General features: G+C 34.5%; 1 non-coding gene across 1 annotated transcript; it reads right to left on the bottom strand.

Annotated features, from left to right (window-relative positions):
- Positions 1–72, bottom strand: Trnat-cgu. The gene has a single exon. It is a non-coding gene; the product is annotated as a tRNA-Thr (tRNA).
- Positions 73–21,240: the final 21,168 nt, after the last annotated feature.

Below are 21,240 nucleotides of genomic sequence, written 5' to 3'. Positions count from 1 at the left end.
TGCCTCCTGTGAGGTTTGAACTCACGACCCCTGGTTTACGAGACCAGTGCTCTACCACTGAGCTAAAGAGGCTTGTGGTTTGTATGATGAAATAACTGTACACTTACGTAGTTGTATATATCAAAAAGAATAATAATTTTACTTTGACCTTATCCTTTATATTATAACTATTATTATATTTAGTCAAGGCTTTGCCCTTAGAAACTAAAAAATGACCTTTTTTAATGTTACAACTTAGACTTGAAACTTAACATGAAATTTATATAAAAACAGACAATTATATACAGGCGTTATATATAACTTTAAATATAGTTTTAACCAGCATTTCAATTAATAAGTTTATCTTATATTTATAGTGCACAGTTCAAAGGATACAATGACAAGGAAATAGGGGTCTAATCCCCTTCATTGCAACATCAAGCTGTATAATATTAAAAAAGAGCAATGTCAAGAGACACCCTTGTATTAAATAAGATAATCAAATAAATCAACAACGTTAGAGAATAATTTAATGACAAGTATTGAAACTGTTATTAAAAATTTCGTGTGAATTAAAATTTAAAAAAAACGGCTTTTAAAAGTCGGACTCGCGCACTAAGGGTTTCGTACTATTATTTATAAAAACGGCAAAAAAATCATGTCTGTTGTATGGGAATACTTAAATAGTTATTTTATTCTTTTTAGGGTTCCGTAGCCAAATAGCAAAAAACTAATATTGAGGTTTCTAGTATCATTTTTTTCTTGGCCGCTCTTTTTTTAGATCATTACATCATCTGTGAAAATTTCAACTGTCCAACAATCAGGGTACATGCGATACAGCCTGGTTACAGACGGATGTACAGCGGAGTCTTAGTAATAGGGTCACGTTTTACACCTTTGGGTAACCCAAAAAACATATATATATAACGACGTGCAAAAGGAAGGAAAGCAAATGGTCGCCGGGAGGCGTCGTAACGCTTTTCCTTATGTGACGATTTCCGCCAGTTACAATACTTTAAGCCACGTGAAATTCACAATCAGCGACAATATCATGTAACAACTCAAAACTCGGTGGTAGAGCTTTGTGCAAGCCCGTCTGGGTAGGTACCACCCACTCATCAGATATTCTACCGCCAAATAACAGTGCTCTGTATTGTTGTGTTCCGGTTAGAAGGGTGAGTGAGGGACATAACATCTTAGTTCCCTAGGTTAATTTTTCTTACAGCGCCTTTGTCTATGGGCGGTGGTGACCACTTAACATTAGGTTATAACACTATAAAATAAAAAATAAAAATGTAATTGGCCTCCCTTTTTAGTTTAAATAACTCATTAACACTTAATCGCAGAATCACTAGTTTTACAACGAAAGAAGTAGCCACAGTTCTATCCTATAGAACCTTTGGTTGTATGTCACTTGGGAAATATTTAAAACTCAGGCTGATACGGTATTTTGAACCGTATATCCTTCAAATGCTTTAACTGTAATAGTCAATATTGGATATCAATCGTATTTTACGATTATAGTCCGCGATGAGTTACGAGTCAGTATATAGTATAGTATAGTTATATAGAAATACAAAGTTTTGTCAGTTAAATACATTTAAATGTATATAATATTTGTCGCCCGCGCCTTCGTTACGTGTATACTTAAAACGTAGGATTTTTCTTTCCTTGAACTATATATTTATAATCTGACATATTTAAATCAAAACAGAGAAGGGATAAGATCAACAGCACAATGTAAAAACGCGTACTACTTTTTGTTATTTTAATAACTCTATTTGAAACCTCAATACTGCTACGATAAACTTATTCTACCAAAACTTTCTGTTTAAAATAAAAAAAAAAAAAATTAAATAAAAATCGAACATTATTTATTATTAAAGTATACTTATGAAAGAAATTTTTTTAAACGTCCTATTTCAATATTCAGAATAAGAATGTAGATTCAATTGAGAAGGGTCAGCAAGAAATGCATTAGTTTTTTTTTTCCAGTATACATTGGCATTGTGATTCAAAACAATTAATAATATATCTTTCATAAATAATAACACATTTTTATCACTGCATAGTATAAAACAAAGTCGCTTCCAGATGTATGTCTGTCCGTCTGTATGCCTAGATCTTTAAAACTACGCAACGAATTTTGATGCATTTTTTTTTATTAGATAGAGTGATTCAATTAAGGTTTATATGTATAATACATGCATAATATACCTAGTAGAGCATCACTGCTAATTTTAGAGGTTTCTAATGTGATGTCGTAAATAAACACATTTTTTGTGCTTACATTATGAAACACTGGTTGAACCCTAAGAGATAGATCAAATTAATGTACTACAGTATTGTACACTTTAAAAGATCTACAAAAAACTCCGCTATGATATATGTCTATCTCTTAGGGATAACCCACAATAACCGTCGTCTATCCTTTACTTTGTACGAGAAATAATATCGATTTAGGCACTTCTACAATAATCCTTATCCAATTCAGTACCTTAAATACATTGTGTATTTAATATAGATCAATATGGCCCTTTACAGCATGTAGTTTAAGAGAATATTATTGAATATATTACAGATTTAAAGTGCAGTCAAAGTGGTTTGTATTGTCTAATGATAAAAAAAGCTGTGAACGTTGTTTATAAAGTCATTCTGTAGTATACTTAGTATCAGCATAACACCCGCGCAGCGTTATTTGAGTTCATTAAAAACTTTAAGTCTATTACAAGCACAAACAAAAACGAGTACATAAACTGATATAAACATTGTTTTACAAATAGCTTTATGTTTAAAACACAATACGACTGAAAAGTCTCGTCACGTTTGAACATACAAGTTCAAAACGAGGCAATATTGTATGTGTTCCCGTGACGAACGTTTTAAAACATATTTTATACGAAACGTTCATATAGTGTTATTCTGCCTTTGAAACTCATATTTCTGTTTCGGGGTTGCGTACTTTTTACTTGGCCGATTAAAAAAATTTAAAGATCATATCTAAAAACATTGACAAAAGGCATTTTACTCGAAACGTGATCATATACATGATAAAAAAGCGTGGACTTAGTATTAGTTGATTTTAAGGCAGGGTGAATGTAAATTTAATTGACATACTTTATAATTATAATGGTGGAATTAACTAAATACTGAGTTCCGGTTTCTCTAGTTAGAATGTGCGTCCCGAATCAGAGTTCATAACGTGTACAGTTTGTAACTTTCCACTACTGGGCTGAGACCTCCTTTTCCTTTGAGGAGAAGGTTAGGAGCATATTCCACGAGATGAATTATAAACGCGAATTAAGCACATGAAAATTCAGTGGTGGTTACCTGGGTTTGAACTGAAAGAAGTAGTTTTTTGTATTCAGTAATAGTTTCCAACCGACAATACGATCTCGTTAGGTGAAACATTTTCTGTACATCTGACAACTTTGTAATACAAGACACACATCATGTGATGATCGGCTGAGTAGTTAAGATAACATAAACAAACTCAATTTAGCATGTATAATAATATTTTTTAGTATGACGGAACCCTATCTAAATTCTACATTCGGACTTGTTCCAGTTTCCTCACACGTACATTTGCAATCAGAATTTGAACGAAGCTTCGAAAGTCAGCTTTGATATGCACTTTTATATTTTGTTTTTAGAGCTCTATCCATCAGCTGGTGGATTTAAATTACTATTGACCAATGTTAGAACAAAAAAAGTGTAAAAAATGGAATATCAGATCGTAAATGAGCTGATTTCTTTTCGTTTTCAGGGGGTTCAACGCCCCAGTACGGGTTAATAGATACACTAGTTGCCTTAAGGACATGAAAGTCTTGGTGCTTATCCCAGATAGACAACATTACATCAGAAAGTCGTCATATGCCGTGAGTGAGCTCATGTATAAAATAAACCCAAAGCGATTTTTAGGTTAGGTTAGCAAGTGAGCCACCTGATTGTCAGTGGATGATAAGTATGTCCCTTGTGCCTGTAGTAGTTATAGTTTCTGAGTTTCTTTCGCGGGTTCTTCTCAAGAGCTGAGATAGCCCAGTGGTTAGAACGCGTGCATCTTAACCGATGATTTCGGGTTCAAACCCAGGCAAGCACCACTGAATTTTCATGTGCTTTATTTGTGTTTATAATTCATCTCGTGCTCGGCGGTGAAGGAAAACAGCGCGAGGAAACCTGCATGTGTCTAATTTCAACGAAATTCTGCCACATGTGTATTCCGCCAACCCGCATTGGAGCAGCGTGGTGGAATATGCTCCAAACCTTCTCCTCAAAGGGAGAGGAGGCCTTTATCCCAGCAGTGGGAAAATTTACAGGCTGTTTATGTTATGTTTATGTTTATTATATGTTCTTCTCAGGTCAAGGTATTTAATTTTTCCGAACCGGTGGTAGTGTTTAATTTGACCATCAATGAGAAAGTGTAATGCTTCTATATTGAATAAAGGAATTTGAGTTTGAGTATTAATGTTTGATTATCATAGTCGTGCCATCAGCTAAGTATGAGGGAGAAGGAATTGAAATATCTCATACTATGAAATCCAATTGAAAGAGATGCAATGTAACTCTGTATGTCTGTTACACTTGCCGGCCAAACTACTGAACCGAATTTGAAAAACAAGTTTGAAGCTCATGCTGCTTTTTGCATGCCTAACAACGACCAAGTTCTAAACGGTTGCACGAGTTTACCAAGGGCGACACCTATAAAAATCTTTAAAAATACACGGAATAAATAAAAATAAAAAATACGATCTATTTGTTATGAATCATACATTAATATAATATACTAAAACTAAAGTATTATACATATGTATATATATATATAGTTATATTATATACTAGTCACTCATCTACATTTGGCGCCAAAATTATGAAACCTTATTTAAATGAATTTTTAAATGTCAAATAGTATATATCAGTACCGTTAGAATTGGTGTTTGTCGAAAACAATTTACTTTAATTATGTTTATGTTTTTAATTATTTTTTTTCTTATACAGCCGTAGGTAGTGCTCTCTAGCCGACAAGTTACTTTTTTCCTCTCTCTTAAATTAATTATTTAATACTTCGTAACAATTTAGTAAAATGCCGTCAATAATCCTCTTTAATTTTCCGCACAATCTACGAATGGATCGCTTCAAAATTAGACCAAAGGCATTTTTTTTTATATGCAGCTATCGCCCCATAATCAATAACAATAAATATAAGATTACAATTATAAAAATGATTCGTTGAACGAAGTACCAGTTTTAAAACACACGTATATTAAAAAAATACTACAGTCTGTATAAATGTAAATTAGATTTTGAATGACAATACATGTCTCAATGACGAGCGCTTTTCGTCCCTTCGTAACAATGGTTTTGAACTCGAGGACCCGAATACAAAACACCATTTAAACTAACTCGACCGTACAAAAAAATCTATCAAGCTCTAAGCTTGATGGGGTAAAGGTCTAAGGTCTTATGCCGATCACGATCTTGGATACTACTTTTTTTGGACACCATAAAGAATTTCTTTTTTGTTTACATATACATATTTTTGGAACAAAGTTCTACATCCTAGTCCTTCAAGCGACGTTTCCCGCTTATTCTCTGTCTCTATCTATCAGATGCGGTTTATATAACATTAAATATATTAATAAACTTATTTTTGATTATTGTACTTTTTTTAAGAGCCGAGATGGCCTAGTGGTTAGAGCGCGTGCATCTTAACCGATGATTTCGGGTTCAAACCCAGGCAGGCACCACTGAATTATCATGTGCTTAATTTGTGTTTATAATTCATCTCGTGCTCGGCGGTGAAGGAAAACATCGTGAGGAAACCCGCATGTGTCTAATTTCAACGAACCCGCATTGGAGCAGCGTGGTGGAATATGCTCCAAACCTTCTTCTCAAAGGGAGAGGAGGTCTTAGCCCAGCAGTGGGAAATTTACAGGCTGCTAATGTATGTAATGCACTTTTTGTATGGCATCTGTACATACATACATAATAGATAACAAAAGCGACTTTATTCCACCGGGTGTCGCACGACACATCTCATTTTTTAAATTTGAAATAGTTTTAAAACCGACTAAGATGATCGACGTAATGCCAAATACCTACAAGGTATGAGGGATTCAAAGTCTACGCAATCAAAGGAAATGTAAACTTAATTTTTTATTAATTTAATTTATGATATACTTAAGCAGACGCGCATATGGGTCACCTGATGATAAGTGGTCACCACGGCCCATAGACATGGCACTGTAAGAAATATCAGGCGTCACTTACATCGTCAAAATACCACTAACGTTGGTAACATGTCATATGTTAAAATGTGTTGTAACCTAAAAAAAGTCTTAAATTCTCAATGATTAAAGTCGATTTTTCTTTGCCCGAACACGCACATACACACAACTATACATGATTTTTATCTTGTTTGAACTAAAACGTAGTAATTCCATTATTTTTTTTCCCGAATCGTATGTATGCCTTCGTATATCAAACAATTAAATTGAAACGTTTTATGAAATAAAATATGACGTGATACGTTATATCGGATTGGTGTGCATATGAAAAAAAAAATACTTTATCCGTGTAGGCTTTTGTAAGCATATTTGAATCATTATTTTACTTTACTTGGTGGCATTGTCTTGTGCAAGCCCGTCTGGGTAGGTACCACCCACTCACCAGATATTCTACCGCCAAATAACAGTACTCTGTATTTTTGTGTTCCGGTTAGAAGGGTGAGTGAGCCAGTGTAATCACAGGCACATCGGATATAACATCTTGGTTCCCAGGGTTGGTGGCGTATAGGTGGTGTAAGCAATGGTTAATATTTCTTACAGCGCCTTTGTCTATGGGCGGTGGTGACCACTTACCATCAGGTGGCCCATAAGCTCGTCCCCCAAACAATGCCATAAAAAAAACAGAATCTTATTAAAAGTAACCGGTCCGAAATGTAATTCCGAGAAGACCTAGCGACAAACTCAAAACTTACTCTTTTCCAACATACGAATTACATTTTGTTAGTTAAATATATAATATGTCCTGCCTGAAAGTCAACAAGCATTAGCTCCTCGCTTTTTATCATACATACAATTTGGTATTGAGTATAATGCCTTATTATTGATTTATGTTTTTTTTAACAAATGATTTGATTTTATGAATCGGTAAAATTATGTAGAACATAATTTATATTTACATCGAATAACCGTTTTAAAAAAATAAAAGCATATTTCTACGCGTGTCTAGTCTTGCTTCTATTGATATCCTTCAACGAGCATTCATTATGATCACTGACTAAAGTCGGAGAATGCCTCATTTTCCACAGGTACTGGAGAAAAGTCCAGATCGATCCACTAAAATCTTATTGCATATATTGTCAAAAAAGGTCCCAGAAACAGCTCGGAATCTAGTTGGCAGAGTTACATTCCCGTGCCTCGAAAGGACGTTAAGCCCGGTTCGGTTTAATTTGCCGTTTCATAATACTAAGGATTGATATTTATGCTACATAGAGTTAGTATTATGCACACTATCGTATTCTAAAATATGTCCTGCTTAATGCGGCTAGAATTTCTCGAGAAAAGCCGTGGACGTAAAATAATCATCTTTAAAAAAAGATATCTTAAAACGTACTAATCTACATGCCAGCACTTCCCACTTCCCGGCGGATGTCGGCAGAATTCTAACGAGATATTACAACAAACAGCCTTAACATAAATTATAAATCTTCTAAAATTCTTTAACTTTTCAACACACGGTCTGATTTCCATATTAATTAAGATCAAAGTTTTACACGGGAAAGTTAGTCGTCTAGAGACGAGTTCATGGAACTTTCTTATTGAGATTGTTTTAAAGTTTTTGAATTTTAGTTTAGCGAAATAATATACAAACGAGCCTAAATGGAAAAGACCCTAAAGATGATAAAAAGGTAAACTTCAAATAGGATGAAATGGTAATAACTCTTATAATTATGAAGGACTTGCGATCTAACATCAAATTGTGAACCGTTGCTGATTGTCAAAATAAATATATCAAATTATAATTAAAGATCTGTAACAAAAAAAATGAAGTTCTATCATCAATATTTAAAACAACACGGTTTGAGAAAATAAATATCTGATAGCCTCTATTGAGAATGGTCTACGAGAACTGGGTCTGTACCCAGTGAGAATGAAACCGCATAAAGCAACTATTTTATGTACCAAATTTATATCATCAAGTCGCTTGCTGCTGTCTGTCCCTATGTATGCTTAGATTTTTATAATTACACAACGAATTTTGATACGTTTTTTTTAATAGATATATAGATTCAAGAGGAAGGTATAATACATGCACAATATAGTAGAGAAACACTGATAATTTTAGAGACATTCTGTAGTATATTTAGTATCAGCATTGCACCCGAGCGAATCCGGGGCGGATTGCTAGTAATTTATAAACTAGAGTGTTAGCAGTGACAAATCTAGGATTGTCGTTTGACACAGACTTAAACACTAAAAAAGCAAAGGGGTGTTTTTTTTATGGCATTGGTTGGCGGACGAGCATATGGGCCACCTGATGGTAAGTAGTCACCACCGCCCATAGACGAAGGCACTGTAAGAAATATTAACCATTACTTATATCACCTATGCACCACCAACCTTGGGAACTAAGATGTTATGTCCTTTGTGCCTGTGATTACACTGGCTCACTCACTCTTCTAACCGGAACATAACAATACAGTGTACTGTTATTTGGCGATAGAATATCTGATGAGTGGGTGGTACCTACCCAGACGGGCTTGCACAAAGCCCTACCACCAAGTAAAGAACATAATTATTATTCAACTTTAGGTGTAATACTTGCTAAAAAGTTTAATTAGAATAAATATTATCGAGTTCAATTTAAGATGTGTCACTCAGACCTCAGCCGTCTCTTGGGGGTTGCCAGTCTATTTAACAATTATCAATTATTCGTAATCGTTCTAAATTGTACCTGGATTTTGTTTTGTAACAACTTCAACCCGTAGAGCAGAAATGTCATTAAAAGCGGTAACAATTCGAACGAGAAGTGACTTTATTTATTGTTTAATGAACTGGTACAATTAACAATTAGATACAAGTCCAAATTTACTCGAAGAGAGTTCGTGTGGAGCTATAATCAAGTTGTAATAATTATTAACTTAAAATCCTAAACCCTTGAACATGGAATAATGTTGTTACTTAAAGTAACAAGCCTTTATATCTCTCTTGGTCAAAACCAGGGGTCTCCTTTTTACATATAGGTTAGTGGTGGTGACCCTGATGGTTAGTGGGCACTACGTCACCAACCTTGGTAGTTAAGATTATATATCTTATGTTGCCATAAAAAAAAGTTCTTAATAAGCCACAATTTTAGTGGAGATGATTGTTACGTTACTTTAGAAGAAAGTGTCAAAACCGCTGATAAAAACAACTCAAAAATATCGCTTGTGTTTGACGGAAAACCATTCAAGTTTTTTGGGAAAGACACAACAATCTCATTATATCTTGTTTGAAGTAATAACAATGATAAATCTACGTGTCAGTCGACTCAAAGGCTGATTATTTTATGCGGCCATTTTATATGAATTAACCTCATAAAAAGATAGTGTCCTAGTATAATGAGTTATATAACTAAAGCACTAAATCACACAACAGGATACAAGAGCCTTATAAAACTTAAGTGTTCTAGAACAGGAAATCATTTAGAAGTGGTGTGTCGTGTAATATAAAAATGTATTACAATCAGATCTTACTTTTAGCCTATTAAAACTTGTTTATTTATGAACTAGAAATCTATCTAATAAAGTATTAAAATTTAAATATTGTCTTCACTCAACATAGAAGTATCACACTTCCTTATTAATTCTCAATATTCCGAAAGAAACACCTCAGGGCTGAACCGAAAGAAACCCAGCGGGATATTTTTTGTCAGATTTTTTTTTGTATATATAACAACTTATCACTGTATAAATTATTTATTTTTAAATTGGTCTGCAAGCGATTTTCATTCCCATTTTACCAAAATTTTGCACTCTTTGACCAACCCTAATTTCTTTTACTGGAGCAATAAAAGAAGTACTGTTTGTCGGATGATTTTTACACCAAACTAGTTGAAACCGCAGTTTTGTCCACGTGAAATTCGTTTTGTAACAAAAATGCTTTAGGAACTAATATGCAAAATCATCATAGCCTATGTCCGTTCTTGGGGTTCAAGCTTCGTACCAAATTTCATCCAAAACGATATAGTAATTTAATAATTGAAGGCATCACAGTCAGCCAGACAAAGTTGCTTTCACATTACAAATACTGCAATGCTGTTACAAAATATACTACAGAATGTCTTTATATACAACGTTCACAGCTTTGTCATAAGACAATAGAAACCGCTACGTCCCTGCATTTTTTTTACCTTATTTTGATTAAGATTCAGCCAGCGTTTGCAAAGTAAGCGCAAAATAGTGTGTTTATTAGAAATCTCTAAAATTATCAGTGTTTCCTTACTATATTATGCATTTATTATACATATAAACCTTCCTCTTGGATCACTCTATCTGTTAAAAAACCGGCATCAAAATCCGTTGCATAGTTTTAAAGTCCGAAGCATATGTAGGAACAGACAGACAGCGGTAAGAGACTTTGTTTTATACATTCCACGCACACTAAGACATCTTGTAAGCAAAATCAACACTTAACTAATGAACATCAACAATAATTTAACAAGGACGAACGCACCTTTGTGATTGAATATATCGCCGATCGATTTTCCTTGATTTAAGACGAATTTTTAAAATTCACAAGTTATGTAAAAATCTTGTAGAAAATATGCACAAAATCTACAAAATTTTTAACTAGATATTCGTTTTTTTTTTTTAATATTTATGAACAAGACGTGTACCCGATGGGTTTTCCCGACGCCAATATCTCAGGAACAATCCAGCTATTCTAGAATGTTAAGAGCTTTCTGAAAACCTGCTCCGGCCCTTGTTGTTAACTTTTGGTCACGTCGAAAAAGTAGTTTCAGTTAAATAAACAGTTTTGATGATGATATATGATACCTACCCAGACAAGTTGCACAAAGGCCTACTACCAAATCAATTTAAACGTACAAATAAAAATGAGCCAGAACTGTTTTCATTAAAGTAAATAGCTTTAATTTATTTTAATGAAGCGAAGCTCGTTATATTATTAAGTGAATAATGCGGTCGGGTTAACATTTAATGACCAGCTGCGGTTAAAGGTTGTCCATTGACACATCCAATAGATATATACACAACTAGCGCCCCGCCCCGGCTTCGTCCTGGGGGCAATTCTACTGTCAACGATTATGATATTCCGATTCTGTACCGATTCAACTATGACTCTTCCTCACAAAAATAAACCTCAGCTTAATCGCAAGTTATTCGTTAAAATCAGACACATTCATTTTTCCTCACGATGTTTTCCTTCACCACCGAGCACGAGATGAATTATAAACACAAATTAGGCACATAAAACTTCAGTGGTGCTTGTTTGGATCTAAGCCCGCAATCATCGGTTAAGATTTACGCGTTCTAACCACTGGGCCATCTCGGCTCTAATTGACGCTCTGTACTGGAGTAATTCATTAATAAAGAAAATGTTTTGATATAAATATAATTTATAGCCCTTTCCTCGGGATAATTTAGCTTTCTACCAGTAAAACAAACCAGATGTGTAGCGGGACCGGTAGTAACGAAGTTGCTGTCTCTATACATCGTGTATATAATCATGTAATAACAGACACAATGATAAAATTGTTATTAAAAATCCCGAGTGAATTAAAACAAGAACAAAAAGAAGAGTAAAGATAATCTTCTATATATAAACAAAATACCACTCACTGATTGATCACGAAATATCAGAAACGGAAGGTTTGGAGCATAACCAACCCTCATTGGAGCAGCGTAGTGGAAATATGCTCTAAACCTTCTCAAAGGGAGAGGAAACCTCAGCCCAGCAGTGGGAAATTTACAGGCTGTTACTGTGATCAGAAACTCTAACATCTATAAACTTGAAATTTGGCAAATTTCTTATAGGATGTAGACATCCGCTAAGAACTTTATACATCCGGAATCTACGAAACTCCACATAAAACGGGGGTTGGAAGTTTGTCTTTTATTAATTTCGCGCGGATAAAGCCGCAGGTTCAGCTAATATTAAATAAAAACGTATACAATAGAAGGAGACAGAGAGAGAGAGAATGAAAGGTCCGAATAGCAACACTGGCTCATTCATCCTTCATACCGGAACACAACAATACTAGTATTTTTGCCATAGTATAGTATATTAGTGTGAGTGTGTGGTACGTAGCACCAAGTAAGTCTCCTCTTCTTAAGTAAAGAAAGTCTATCTGAACGATGTCGCAAATAAGATACTTGGGTATCACACATTGTGTATCTGTACATGTTTCAATTTAATTTTTAATCCGTGCAATTTGATGTATCATAAAATGTATAAATAAATAAAGAATATGTTTAATTATCTATTAGTCGTAATAATAATTGTCAATGAATTATCAATTTGTTTATAAATATACGTATATTGACACAGTTAACAATCACTTAAAAAGTTTGTTGAACTATGAACCGTTTTTTTTTTATCGTAGGAAGTATTTATCTAATATTTGAGTTTGTTTTTTTTTATAACTCAACAATTGTTTATTTAAAGGGCAGCAACCTAATTAGAAATATAAATATGTAGGTAGTAGCTTAAAATCGAAAAAAATATTCTGATTTTAAACTACTACATGTTTCTGGGCTAAGGCCTGCTCTGTATTTAAGATTTGTGAAGTTCATTGATTAAAAAGTAATCAATTTATCGCGGACGTCGTTCGTCCTTCGTCATCGTGTGAAGATACATACATTAACAGCCTGTATATTTCCCACTGCTGGACTAAGGCCTCCTCTCCCTCCTTATCTTGAGGCGAAGTTTTATACCTTGTACCACCACGCTGAATGTTGGTTGGTGGATACACATGTGGCAGAATTTCATTTAGATCAGATACTCGAAACCTGCGAGTATTTTTTTCTCAAGCACGATATGAATTATAAAATACAAATCACTGGAGAATTCATTGGTACTTGCTTGAGTTTGAACGCGCAATTATCTGATTAGATGCACGTGTTCTAACCATCGGCCCATCTCGGCAAAATAATATAAGAGGCTATAATCTATCTTAACTTATTATTGTGTATTTTATGTGAATACAAAGCCAGTTCACACATACCAATTATTTAGTATGACGAAGAAAGTTTCGTTTTTTTTTTCTTAATAAAACCTTTAAATGGTCCGGCTCCCCGGGGGGGAATCCGGTTCACAAACTTTCGTTGTATAGCAACTCAAACGTCACTCGTAAATCATCAGAACGATTTTCTTTTTCCCTTTTAATATTGAATATATTAAAAAATATTGAATATTTTTATATGAAAAAGAAAACCGATCGTAAATCCTAGTCCAAATTTTAGACACCGATTTGTTATTTATAAAGTAGGTAGGTGAGAAAATGGGCTACCTGATGGTGACTCAACATACTAATTAACCATACGTTCGACAATATCAGAAATCCTTAGCATCACTTCTATCGCCAATGCGCCGCTAACATTGGCAACTAAAAGATGTGTCGTGAGAAACGTCGTTGAATCGAAATAGTATCGGGAATATGTCATGAGCGTTATAAATTAGTAGAATTGGCCCCCTCACTCACCGTTCAAACCGGGGCATCACGGGTGGATGTTACATATCGAGACGGATTCTTTTTTTTCACTTACTAAACAAATATTGCGTTGCCTTTTTTGACGGGCAAATGTTACTTAACGGTAGTCATCACCGCCGTATCAATATCGCTGTAAGAAATTTTAACTATTCCATACAACGCCAATACGCCACCTACCTTGGGAACTAAGATGTGACGTCCCTATGCCTGTAGTTACACTGGCTTACTAACCCTTAAAACCGGAACACAAAAATACCAAGTATTGCTATTTGGCTGGAAAACTTGAGAGGGTGTAACCCATACAGACAGACTCGCACAAAGCTTTACTGCATATTAAACAATATAAACATATATATATATATATATAGCCTATTCCAAAGTAGGAAAAAAGATAAACAAACCTTAGATTTACGTATTTCATGCGATTTGCTAATAACTCAGCTATATTGTGCACTACTAAGGGTTTATTATTAATATATCTTTATTTATAATACAACACTATTGCAGTTAGCCACTTATTTTCACTTCCGAAATTCCCATAGCAATTTCGTCGACGTTCAAAACGCCATTTTATCGGAAATTCATAGTGAACATTATATATTAATCTAGCTCTCAACCAATGATATCGCGTCAATTTGCTGGCAACTGTTGTATATTTGGCGTTTCCTGTTATGGAATAGAATATAGTATGTTACCTTATATATATGTTACTTTATGGACAACATTATGTCACATCGTCAAAGTAAGACAACATGCTACAACAATTTTCTAACTTTTGTGATTTAATCTTAAGTTCCATTCTAAGTAAAATAACTTGAGTTTGATTGGTTTTTAAGTACATTAAGATTTATCTGTACTAATATTATAAATGCGGGAGTAAAGTGATTAAGTCTGTCTGTTCTGATTTCACGTGTAAACCACCTCCATTCCTTTTGGAAGGGTGGGTACAGTATGACTACCGGTACGGGCGTAACATATTTGTTCCAAATGTTGGTGGCGCATTGGCGTATAAGTGATGGTTGTTATTTATCACAGAGACATATCTATAGACTACATACCATTACATTTTGCTTGTCTGCCAACAAATAATAATAATAAATAATATTGGACAACATCACATACATTACTCTGATCCCAATGTAAGTAGCTAAAGCACTTGTGTTATGGAAAATCAGAAGTAACGACGGTACTACAAACAACCCGACCCAAAACAACATAGAAAACTAATAAATTTTTCTACATCGACTCGGCCGGGATTTGAACCCGGGACCTCGAAGTGGCGTACCCATGAAAACCGGTGTACACACACACACTACTCGACCACGGAGGTCGTCGAGTAGTGTATACACTAAATATAAAATAAAAAAACTGTACTGCCTTTTGGATACTTATGAATACCATGTTTTATTCTTGATCATGATATATTCAGATCTGTGGAGTTATTCTATGAGAACAAACTCGATATTCACTGCAGAACACGATCGTGAAATGACAAATGACTTTCACACACCCCCTAATCAATATTTATAAGTGCCGTTAGTGTTATATTCTTTCGTCAATTTCCCATATCGTACACAGTTAAACATTATTTCTCTTTCTTTCATCATTGATTTAATATTCGAAAGAAGAAGACACAACATTCTTAGACATACTCCTCTAAATAATAGTGAGGCTATGGATACAAACATCAAAATAGCGTTCTTAGTGTGCGTTCTGAGTGACGACGCACTTCACGCGGATACACCATCATAATGCAGTAGATTGTGTGCGCCCGCTCGGAGTCCGTACTGGTTCAAACATTTCGAGTATTTGTTATGCGAGTGCGACGAATTCCGACAGAACGCACACTAACAGATTAACGCTGTTATTATCCTGTACAAGATAGCTTGATATTTTTGACAGATGTAAATGTTTTCTGATCGACATAACTTTGCAATGACGAACATATTATTTTCTTAATTTAATGATTTTAAAAATGTAATGTAAAATTATTAAAAAAAATAAAATATAATACAAAAGTTCCTAAAGATTCAAGCGTTATCCGAAAATTTTAAGAATTTTCTATTATATATTATTGCTTCAAAGTAAAATTTAAATAGAAACACTGAAAATAATAGACGCTTGTACAATGTTACATCGTTCGGACGGTAGGGACGTGAATAAAAGGCAGTAACTGCTACAAATATCGATTACAAAAATCCTTATTAAAGATCATTGTTAAGTTATTGTTACGAACGGGGATCCTTTTGGTTGGGGTCTCTTTAGCTAGTGTAACACTTTTTAGAAAAATAAGTTAAAAAAAAATTGAATTCTAATTTGAATTACGCATTCCATCGTTCCATCGACTGTTATATATGTTATATTTTCTGTTTCTCATCACTAGCCCGTCTGTCAAAAAGATCAAACTAACTTAAACAGGGTATATATAGTTCTTTAGTGACGAACATTCAGAAATTTAAGTCTTAACTACAAGTCAGATGGATTTTGCTATATACAGATTTATAGTGTCCAATCGGCTTTTCAAAATGGAGTTTTTTTTATATATATGTATCACGAACTGTATATGACGTTTACCTTTTAATGGTTTCTTCATTACAACAATTACTTGGTGGTAGAACTTTGTGAAAACCTGTCTGTATAGATAACAGACGCTCATCATATTGTATGTTGTTTTTCGGTTCGAAGAATAATTGACCAAGTGTAGTACAGGCACAAAAGACATATTACATTAGGTTGGACGCGCATTGGCGATATAAAGATTGGTTATTATTTCTTGCAGCACCAATATTGGCGGTGGTGTCCGCCTACTTACATCACAAAATTAAAAACTAAAATAAATATTAAGTCATCTTTTCACTACGAGCTTAATTTACTTAAGTAATTGCTTTGAAGCGTCACGGATTCGAGCCCACGTAAGGGATCACTGAGATGATAAATTCTTGTCTACAGTGAAAACTCACCTTAGCTGAAACCGTTGTCAAAATGGTGAATGCGGAATCCTTTTTTTAAAGAGAGTAACTACTAAGTTTTTTGCCAGTGCGTCACAGTAGAATCTACATCACTAGCTTACACACGTATAGAAATATATTTTAAATACGAAATATTGGATAGATGGATGTTTGTTCAAACATTTGTCTCAATCACGATATAACGGCTAAACGGATCCGAATAATTCTTGGCTCGTAGATACTTAATTCTCTTGAATAGTATACAGATAACTTTTGTCCCGAAAAACATTTCTAACATCGAAATTAAAGTATTCTTGATTCGAGTGGGCTCATAAAAGCACTTCTGAATCATGTTACACTGTTAAATCAAATGTAAATCACCACCGGTAGTAGAGTAGAGTAGATCTACGGAGAAGTACCGGCAACAAACTCAGTATGTACTCTTTTCACCATTTTAATTACAGTGTATATCAATAAAAAACAATAAAATGTAAATATATCCTGAAGATCAACGCTTTTTATATCATATTCTTGTATTAAGTAATATGCCTTATTAATCACGTGACCTAACAACCAGGCAACGTCGAAGGCGAAAATTAGTACTTAAATAAAATAAATTTCAAATCAAAACTGACGTCTTAACTAATGTATAAAAATTCTGATTTGTATCGAGATGCGAAATTCAAGGTTATTCGTTTAAGGTTTTCTTAAAGGATACCCTTGTCTCTCGAGGGATACTGATACGAACAGGGATCTAAGCCTTTTTTAATAGGCATAATATGAAACATACTGCGATGAACGAGTCTTGAGCATGGTAACGAATAAAAGAATACTCTATTCATATTTGACGTTTGTTATTTTAAAATTTATATTAAATCTAAAACTGCCACTCGATCTAAATCGTTGTGTAATCTTTTATCATTATTTGGTCGTTTCGAAATTTAATATAAATCTGAGAGTAGTAAATCAACAAAAGTATCGGGAAAACTGTCACAACCAACCAGCGACATCTAACAAACGAAATCAATATTATTACATTTCTAATTTGTTTAATGCAGACGTATCTATACATTTTCAAGGCTCAAAACCAAAATATATTAAGATACCTCCCACATATTAAATGGATGTACTAATACTTGTAGAAGAACTTTGCACTCCCTTTTACGGTAAATACGCGGATGGGGGAGCATGAAACCACTCAACGGATTTTGATAAAAGAGTGAGACTTGTTCCTAAATATTTAGTACAAAATGACTGTACTTGAGAGTCGAGATGGCCCAGTGGTTAGAACGCGTGCATCTTAACCGATGATTTCGGGTTCAAACCCAGGTAGGCACCACTGAATTTTCATGTGCTTAATTTGTCTTTATAATTCATCTCGTGCTCGGCGGTAAAGGAATACATCGTGAGGAAACCTGCATGTGTCTAATTTCAACGAAATTCTGCCACATGTGTATTCCACCGACCCGCATTGGAGCAGCGTCGTGAAATATGCTCCAAAACTTCTCCTCAAGGAAAAGGAGGCCTTAGCTCAGCAGTGGGAAATTTACAGGCTGCTAATGTGACTGTACTTGAACGGCGTTTTACCAAATGTTTACTTGGCTAACGCTGGCTAAACTTTAGGAGTTACATCAAAATAATATAATAGATAACTAGCTGAACCTGCGGCTTTACCCGAGCAAAATTTATAAAACACAAACTTCCAACCTCACCCTGCACCCAATAAGAACCGAACCAGCCAAATTTCAAGTCTGTAGGTGTTAGAGTTTCTGAGATTTCGTGAGTAATCAGTGACATCAGAATCAGTCGCTTTTATATATATAGATTAAAGGTCACAAAAAGGCCTATAGAAAAGTCTACGATAGCCCGTGTCTTCTTAAGTACTCATAATAACAGCGTATGAGGCTTTCTTTTATAGGTAGGTGAATAGACAAAAGTGCCACCCGATGGTAAGTCACCGATGCCCGTAGACATTGCCGCTTTAATAAATATCAATCTTGGGAACTAAGATGTTATGTCAAACCAAAACAAAAGAATACTAAGTGTTTTTGTTTAGCGGCAGAATATGTGAAAAGTAGGTGGCGCCTACTCAGAATAATATAAATTGACTTTGGTTACATACAGAGAGCCGGAATGGCCCAGTGGTTAGATCGCGCAATCCTCACATGATCACGCGTTTACGTTAACGTAACCTACGTTTGTTTATAATAATAATAATGTCACTACCGATTCCAGTCATTGTAGACCTCACGGAGACTAAACGGAGACAGGAGCGTGTATAAACACGCGTGCATCATCTATTCCTCAACTGTCATAGCCCGACGGAAATAGTGATTGAATCTGTGTTTATGCACACACTGCACTGATTATCCGTCCTGGTCGAATTTCAGTCAAATATATATCATTCAATCTATTCTATAAATGTTTTTTTTTAAGAATCATTTTTCGAGCAATATCCATTTTTATAGAATCGTTTCAGTTGAAATTACCCACTTAAAAGAATTACTAATGTTCCTATTTACCCCTCCGAGTAAGCGTAAAGTTTGTTCTGAGGACGACGATAGTTCAAGAGGTCAGAATCGAACCTGCGACCCGTAAACATAAATATATATATTTTTTTATCTTAACCGATCAAAATATTCTTAATGCAATGCCAAAACTACTGAGACTAGAGAGTCGAGGTTTGATACAAAGTGTAATTTCATAACGTGAACATCCCCAAAGAACTAGAACTTTAATCGACTGAAATTAGAAGTGAAAACTTTGAATCAAACATACCCGTACGAAGTATAAACGGTCAGGTAGTAGTTAATAAAATAAATAAAGATTGGACAACATCACATACATTATTACTCTGATCCCAATCTAAGTAGCTAAAGCACTACCAAACACCCAGAACAAGACAACATAGAAAACTAATGAACTTTGTCTACATCGACTCGGCCGGGAATCGAACCCGGGACCATGAAAACCGGTGTACACACTACTCGACCATCAGTAATTACAAGCATTTACATGAAATACGAGAAAGAAATAGTTCTTATATAAATACCTAAGTATCAGCATAGGAAAAACATTTAAATCCCCTCCAGAAATTCCATCCCTAATAATAATATAATAATAATAACTTTTTATTTCAAGTGACTATGACTCATTTTTATTGTTAGTGATACATATTACTTATCTCCTATGTTAGTATAATAAAAACTATCACTAAATTGTAATTATGGTAGTAATCGCTGAACTAATCCGCTCGTGCTATTTGCACAGCAATAACTAACATACTTACAGTCAAATCTACTAGCAATTACCTTCATGATGCTGTTGGGACTATCCAGCAATCTGTACACCAAGGATCCGCATCTTTTGCGTATAATGGCATAAAACCATAATGCGTTATGTTTTAGTCTAACTGGCAAAAACGAGCCAATATAATACGATCACTCTAACTGTTACTGTGGTTTACGGTTGAGTAACTACTGGTATCTTGGTTTCCGAACAGGCGATTAATTTAAATTTCTGCAACGATGATTTAACAAATATAGCATGAGTATATTTAAACAGAACAATTTGTGTTTGAACTGAAATTATTCATTTCTTTACCCAGATGATTGGAATTGCGATTCGACAAGCAATTCCTGATAACATTCTTGCTAATGCTAACATTTAAACAGCCATGAATAGTAGGTAATGTAACTATTTTTAATTTCATTTGTATATAATTAAGGCCTGCAAGTAGTTCTCGTGTATTTTGATGCTTTAATAACCCATACTCGCTACACGTATTCAGAAGCGTTTCGATTTTACATTGGGATTAAGTCATATGTCAAGTCAAGTCAAACACGTATGAACAAAAATGACCACACGAAACTCCCATTCAATTAATCATATTTCATTTATCGACATAAAACGAAACCGCTAATACTATAAATTCTTTGGTATAGAGCTCTGATATTTTACTAATCCATGAATAAGGTCATATTATATCATGGATTAATTTAATAACCGATCTATCAACCTATACTATTAAAAAGAAAGTTTCAAACTTTAATGAACTCGACATTGAACAGAGGCTTTCGTATTTTGTATACTATATGGTCGTAACGCGGACAGTCTTAAGAGAAATAGTCAACTGCGGATTACTTATTCTAGTGCTAATGTGTGTGCATAAACACACTCTATTTTCTCTCTCTTTTAATCCGATGGGACGGCAAATCCGATACGATGGAAAAGAGTTCTGGTGCAGGTTCAATAGCTTTTTATTCCGGCACGGGAATGTCCACATTCCACCATTTCCAGCTTCCAGACTCCGGGCTTTTTTATTGGCTCGACCTGGGGTTCGAATACAGAACCATGGGACCCGCCTTATTCTAACCACTAGACCAACTCTGCATTCTTTCGTATATAAAATATTTTAATATGAATATGAGGTCGATAAAAATCCCAAACAAAGATTTTTCATATGTTTAAAGTTTGCTCAGTATATGTATTAAGTCATTTATGAAACAATATATAACATACTATATTAACCTAAACCAGACCCGAAACTGTATGCTTAAATAGTGGGGAAATTCCATTTCAACTATAAGCTTTTACGTCA

The sequence above is a fragment of the Vanessa atalanta genome, chromosome 20, assembly GCF_905147765.1.
Source record: "Vanessa atalanta chromosome 20, ilVanAtal1.2, whole genome shotgun sequence".
Classification (NCBI taxonomy): Eukaryota; Metazoa; Arthropoda; class Insecta; order Lepidoptera; family Nymphalidae; genus Vanessa; species Vanessa atalanta.
This window is presented reverse-complemented; position numbering and strand designations above follow the sequence as displayed.